Below are 7,567 nucleotides of genomic sequence, written 5' to 3'. Positions count from 1 at the left end.
ATAAATCACTCGATAAATTAGTTTTTTATCTTCATAAAAGACTACAATAATAAAATTACAAAAAAGATAACTTGCATACTTGAGAGATATCAAGATCACTACATCATTTATTTCTCGATTTCTCTATGCCAACATATATGTATTGATGGTGATATATCAAGGTAATCTAAACCATCGGTAAAATCTTTCACTAGAACAACAAGTTGTCCAGGTACATTCTTTAAATCTTGAAGGTTCTTCTTTTGAAGATCCAACAGCTTATCTTCCATTATTCTTTCTTCCTCAATTCTCCTTTCTTCCTAGAAAGATATCGTTTCTTTGCCCTTCGTAGCCGTTGCTTGATCTGTAGTTCTAGTATCCCTATCATGTGTAATATCTTCGATCTTAATACCTGCATCCTTGGGTTTCCTATAGCTAGTGGCACATTCAAGATATTAAATTCCCTATAGTCACTCAATGGTATAAGATGTGATAGCTTTTCAAATCTTTATCTTATAAGCCTGCAAGTGTGCATGTCCTCGTCCATAAGAAAGACCCTATGAGCATGGGCAAAATAAATATAGCTGTCAATAACTATAATAAAATCTTCTACAGTCTCTTAAATGGCACATATTGCATTGGAGGCCCGTCTCATTCCAAGCACATATCTTATGGGCATAATAAATATAGATGTCAATAAAAAATTCTATAATAAAATCTTATGCAATCTCTTGAATGGCACATATTACATTGGAGACCTATCTCATTCCAAGCTTCCAATCATCACAAATTTGTCTCACAATTCTCATGAATGTAAGCTTGGGTATGAGAAGATCAACATGTTTTTGGGCCTTCCTTATCTCTCTGAGGGCATTCATATGCTGGTTGATCCTCTTCTTCAGCTTTTGCCCTGATACTTTACTTTCACTTGCTGCTTTCTCTACCAAACTTGGACCTAGTCCAACCCTCATTGTTGTCTTCTTTGTTCTAGCCATCTATGAGAAATCAAACACAAGAAAACAAATCAGACACAACAAAAGTTGAAGGATCGCACGATTTAGGAAATTCAAGAAGATCTGTTTGCTTTATTCATGCTGTACCTAATGTGCGAGTATGCAAGAAATCTAATGTTGAATATTCAAGAAAGCATAAATTAAATACCCAAATTACAAAATGAGGCATGCAATAAATCCTTGTTGTTGCTGCCAGATGGAAAGATGGCGTGATAATGCGATTCTAATGACCTCACTTCGTTGTTATCACGCTATGTTTCTATGAGATATCAAAACCACTAGTGCCCACAGATATCAAAACAGAGCCCCCTTAGAATAATCCGAGTGATGCTTTGAAGAAAAGAAGGTGGTCTAGGATCCTAAAAAAGCTGAGTGAAGAAAAGGAGGCGATGTGGGATTCTGAAAATCCTAAAAGCTAAGGTGATGTGGGATACTGAAAGCAGAGTGGTGTGGGATACTAAAAGCCGAGAATATGAGGATATGCAAAGAGAGGTGATAAATTTTGAGAATGTGAGAATGATGGCACGATTCACTTGTCTCTTCGATGTGTATGTGTGCTATTTGTATCGTCCTTCTATGTGTAGAAAAAATGTGAAAAACATTCCTTCCACATATTTATAGATCACCAAGATATGTCATGTCAGCACGTATAGACACACATGACAGTACGGGTCACACGTGCCAACCACCTATGACCCGTACTTCCACATGTGACCATGTTGCCACATGTCGTTTCATGGGGTCACACATGTGGATGAACGTGACTCATACATGTGGATGCACATGGCTCGCATGTGTGGATGTACGGCCACATGGCAACTTTATGGCTACGACGTGTGTCCGTAGTATGGCTGCCCAATTATCATTTTTAAATATTTTTTATTTTACCTTTCTCACTTTCAAGTTTCTACCCAACCCAGCCTAGCCCAACAGCCCAGCCCAGCCCCCTTACATATCCACTGATTCTACACTGATTTTGCTAAGCATCCCCAACCAGATCACTTATTTTGCTACCCACCCTAGCCCCCACACAAATCCACTAATTCTACACTTCCTAACCCTAGCTCACTGATTCTGCACTTATTTTCTACTCAGATCACTCATTTTTCTTTGCCACCGATTGTGCTAAAAAGACAGCGTGAATTTGGGTGTCGGAGGAAATCCAAGTCAACTATATCGCATTGTCATTCTAGAGCATAATTTAGATCTAATCCTTTCTTGTCTATCTTCAAATAAACAAACATCAGATAAGTGATTATTTTGCCAGTTCAGTGTGGTGGAAAGAAGACGCAAAATAAGGCAGTGGACATCATCGGATTCATCGTATCGCACCGTTCTTCCAGACCTTACAAAGGTATTCTTGATGATTTCTAATAGCATAGAGGTATCTTCCTAGTCTCTGTTCAAATGGGTTCAAGTGATGATGGGATACCTGTGGTAGAGGAAACAACTGTAGAGAATCTCTTTGACTTTTTACAAGTAGCAGGTGCACATGATATGTTTGTGTCCTATAGGGAATGCTTCAATTTGGGTTTTGACTTATATTCACTCGTTAATCATTTCAAAGAGTACTATGAAGAAGAAATGGAAGCTTTCCTTACCTTGATAAATGATGGTGCAATAGATTTTAAAGGTATAAGGTTTGATTACCTTAGTAGTTTGGCAAAGACCTCTTTAGAAAAGGCCAAGTTGCAAAAGAAGTATGATGCACTTCCTAAGCATGTGAAAATCACTATGGACCACAATGCAAGCTACATAATGGAAAATGCACGCTTCTTCAGCATCATGTAGCCTTTGTTTTCTATCTACATGCACGATCAGACATTGAGGATGCTGGAAAGAGAAGTCCTAATTCTTTTGATGTGCAGTCTCTAGCATTTTTAGGGAATATTAAAAATTAAGAAGAAATGAATAATGTAGGAATGGTCTTGGATAAGGCACAAGAAGAAATATTGAGCAAGGATTTTGATGCTACTGATTTCAAGTCAAGAGGAAAAGGATGTTTCTATATAGGTTTCAGAGAAGGAGATCACTCTCCCATGCCTTCCATCCTTCCCACTCAAGGACAATAAAAATTGTGTACTCCTCACAGATATCTAGAAGCTCTTGAATTTAAGAGAAGACTATTGCCTTGAATTAATAGCAGATGGATGTCAAGTTGGTTCAAACTTTATAGATCCCAATGAGGTTGATGAATTTATAGTGCTTGATACAGAAGCAAGGAGAAATTTTATTGATACACCCAAGGCTTTAAAAATGTGCCTTAAAAAGATTAAATAACAAGAAGAAACTCTCCCCATAGAAGAAGAATTTCTAGCTATTCAAGAAAGCATGGGAATCTCTAATATGGGAATACATCCACCAAAGACACCATGCTCAGGAGAGATCCCTCCACAAGGTTCAATTGACTTGTGGGAGGATAGGCGACTTGTTGAAGATGAGAACAAAAAAGTATTTATAAGAATAAATTGAGAATCTATTTTTTTCAAGCTTTTTTTTTGTAAAGTAAATTATCTTTTCTATATTTGCAACTTGAGATAGCAGATGAAGATGGATTCCTTGGTGTCGAGGTGGAGGTACACATACTTTTGTTGGCAACTTGGACACTATATTTCAAAGATATCTCCAGATGTGTTGATCATTTATCATTCGAAGTATTTAGATGATCCACACATTCCATTAATGGCCTTAAAGGTTTTGTCAACATACTTAGGATATTCTAAGTATTTATAAGAATAAATTGAGAATCTATTTTTTGTAAAGTAAACTATCTTTTCTCTATTTGTAGCTTGAGATAGCAAATGAAGATTGATTCTTTGGTCGGGCGGAGGTAAACATACTTTTGTTGGCAAAGATTCAACCCTTGGAGACACTATATTTCAAAGATATTTCCAAATGTGTTGATCGTTTACCATTAGAAGTATTCAAATGATTCATGCATTCCATTAATTGCCTTAAAGGTTTTGTTAACATATTTAGGATATTCTAAGTATTTATAAGAATAAATTGAGCATCTATTCTTTTAAAGCTTTTTTTTTGTAAAGTAAATTATCTTTTCTCTGTTTGCAGCTTGTGATAGCAAATGAAGATGGATTCCTTTGCCAAGGTGGAGGTAAACGTACTTTTGTTGGTGGCAGAGATTCAGCCCCCCTCGGACACTATATTTCAAAGACACCTCCAAATGTGTTGATCATTTACCATTTGAAGTATTCAGATGATCCACGCATTCCATTAATGGCCTTAGAGGTTTTATTAACATACTTAGGATATTCTAAATATTTATAAGAATAAATTAAGGATCTATTTTTCAAGCTATTTTTTATAAAGTAAAATATCTTTTCACTATTTGTAGCTTGAGATAGCAAATAAAGATAGATTCCTTAGCCAATGTGGAGGTAAACATACTTTTGTTGGCAGAGATTCAACCCTTAGATACTATATTTCAAAGATATCTCCAAATGTGTTGATCATTTACCATTCGAAGTATTCAAATGATCCACGCATTCCATTAATGGCCTTAAAGTTTTTGTCAACATACTTAAGATATTCTAAGTATTTATAAGATTAAATTGAGAATCTATTTTTCAAGCTTTTTTTTGTAAAGTAAATTATATTTTCTCTATTTGCAGCTTGAGATAGCAAATGAAGATGGATTCCTTGGCCAAGGTGGAGGTAAATGTACTTTTGTTGGTAGAGATTCAGCCCTCGGGGATAATATATTTCAAAGATACCTCCAAATGTGTTGATCATTTACCATTCAAAGTATTCATATAGTCCACACATTACATTAATGGCCTTAAACGTTTTGTCAACATACTTAGGATATTCTAAGATACAGCATAATGTTGAAAAGATCATGTTGATGGAGAAGAAAGAAGCTATACGTATATTTGGATTTGGACCAGGGTTGTGGGAATTTTTTATGTTATGTAGCTTATGCTAAGGTAATTCGTGATTTGAATACCCCTTCTCTTGGAGGCTACAACGCCAAAAGTTACTAAGATATAAAGGCAAGCTATCCAAAGAAGATGAGGGCAAACAATTATCCGAAGAGAACTACCCTAAAAAGAAGGGTGAATAACTACCCAAAGAAAACCCCGAAAAGGAGAGCATTCTCTCTAAGAAAGAGAAACTGAGGAAGAAGGGGAAAATAAGAAGACTTTCCCTACTTGCATTTATCTTAATGCAGAGTAATTTTTGGTATATAGTGTGGGCTGCTCATCTAAAAGTGAACACTTTCTTCAAAATTTTGTAAGATTTGCATCACCACCACGACTCAATCTCTATCTTGTATAAAGATACTCTTTATTGAGCATAATGAATATTTATAATATATTGATGTTAATAATAGTGGCTATGTTTTTGTGTGGTATAAACTAACTTGGATTTTAAGAATTATATTGTATCATTGCATTTTCCTTCGATAGAATGTGTTGAAGAGCTCTCATAATGTATTTGTTTTTGTTTTTCCACCCCCGTGTCGAGTTGTACGAAAATAGGTGATACAAGCGGCATAGTGTGATACTTTGAGTACTCCATGTAGCAAAAGGCCCTTGGTTCTTCACAAAGTATGGGCCATGTGCAAACAAAATATGCTTCACATTAAAAAAAAGAACATATTAATAATCGATTTAAGTCATATTAATTAGTCAATGTATGAATTACATGAATCAATATATCTTATTAGGGAGAAGGTTATGTCCTTGTTTCCCAAGGCAGTTGTAATCGTTTTCACAAGCCTCTTGATTGTTGTTTCAAACTGACTTACATAATCACCTTCATTCATTTGCTTACATAAGAGTTTTATAAAATTATCAAGCTCTATCTAGACTCTCACGCAAAGCTTTGTCATCCTTGGATTACTAGCTTGGTTAGTTGTGTGCTTGCATAGAGCTTTCCAACATTCCCATACTATTGTAACTTGTTTGTTCTCATACTTTGACAAGAACCTCCTAGCTTTGGCTCCTCCCATTGACACATCTGCCAAAACATCACCAATGGTACCTAATTGCTTGTCATCCTTTTTAAGTTGTACATGTCCACCATGAAAGCCCATGTTAGAGAGTAATATCTCACATTGCTCTAAACATTCATCCGATAGCTCTTGTGGAAAAATGGAGTGAGCATAGTTAAGATGAAGCTTTAATAGCTTATCCAATATTCTAATTTCTACATATAAAGTATAAATGTGAACTCTTTCTAGCTTTATAGGAAGTATGGGATCCTCAGACACAATACATGGTTCACCCTTGACTTCGACTTTTTTTGTTGACTTTTCGGATGGAGGCTTCATACAATCCATTGTAGGATTGTACCATTCTAGACTGTTCATGCCTACCATGTGTAGGATTGTACCATTCTAGACTGTTCATGCCTACCATGCATGGGTTTACTGATCTAGGACCACCACACACCCCATACATGCACTTCAATGCTTTCAAGTCGGCACTCATGTGCCACTCTACTGTAAAGTTTCCTACCCCATCCACCACAAGTTTCTCACCTTTATTTTGAGCATCAATGATACCTGGAATTTTTTTGTACTGCAGGTTGCCCCTAGGTACCATAGTTCCATCTTTGACTGTGCACTATGTAATGGCTAGTATCCCTTACCTTGGGCGTAATTTAAAGCTTTGTTAATCAGTCCTGTACTAATTCTTTCCATTTTTTGATGTTTGAGGATTTGTGCCTCATCAAGGTTGATAACAAAAATACGATTACCCTCATAATCCTCTATTGTGCAATGATACTAATAGAACTTCACCATGGCTGATTGGACCCTTCTAACGTCTATAAGTATGTTATTATACATGTCATGTACTTGAATGTTGTTTTCTTTTCTTTTTTTGGCTTCTCTAAAATCTTAAACCGACAATGTGTTTGTATTCAGCTATGAACCCTATAAGAGCCAAATTTTGTTGGTCTTGTGCCATTGCTACAATATGTGGTCGGGGTAAGCCGAACACACAAAGACGACGAGGCTTCATACCTCAGATGAGTAGCTTCAATATGGCTCTGTATCCCTTCTTGCTTATTGAAACCTTGTCACAAGCCTCCACCACCTCATCAGGCTTGACCAAGTCACGAAAGTCATTGCAAAATTCCTTAACAACCCTCCTTCGAAGCCTTGCACACTCCGAAAGCTTGAGCATTTCAATTAAGTCATTGTTTTTTATAGAAGACTTGATTATAGAAATTCTATCTTAAGAATTATCCAAGCAGAATCCTCTCACACTATTCATGTAGTTTTGAGCAAGCCTCATCTATTTCCTCTTAGCACCCCCATGTGTTGCTAGGCCTGTAACACTCTTAAACTGTCTAAATCTGGCTCTTACCCCAAAAGGAGTGCTTTTTAGTTGGGTTTTTTGGAGTGCATGTTCTTCCAATTTTTTGTTAGTTTGTATAAGCTATGTTATCTCTTCTTGAAATGATTAAAGTAGTCTTTCTAACTCATTTACATGCTGAGTTTGTGAGATCACAATTTCTATCCCTTTAACAGATTGCTTGTACACACCAAGCATAGTTTCAACCATGTGTGTGTGTGTGTTGATTAATGGAAAATAGTAGCTTGATGG

This window comes from Cibotium barometz, chromosome 1 (assembly GCF_041138505.1).
Source record: "Cibotium barometz isolate CiBa-2024 chromosome 1, ASM4113850v1, whole genome shotgun sequence".
NCBI classification, from domain to species: domain Eukaryota; kingdom Viridiplantae; phylum Streptophyta; class Polypodiopsida; order Cyatheales; family Cibotiaceae; genus Cibotium; species Cibotium barometz.
Note: the sequence above shows the minus strand (reverse complement) of the source record.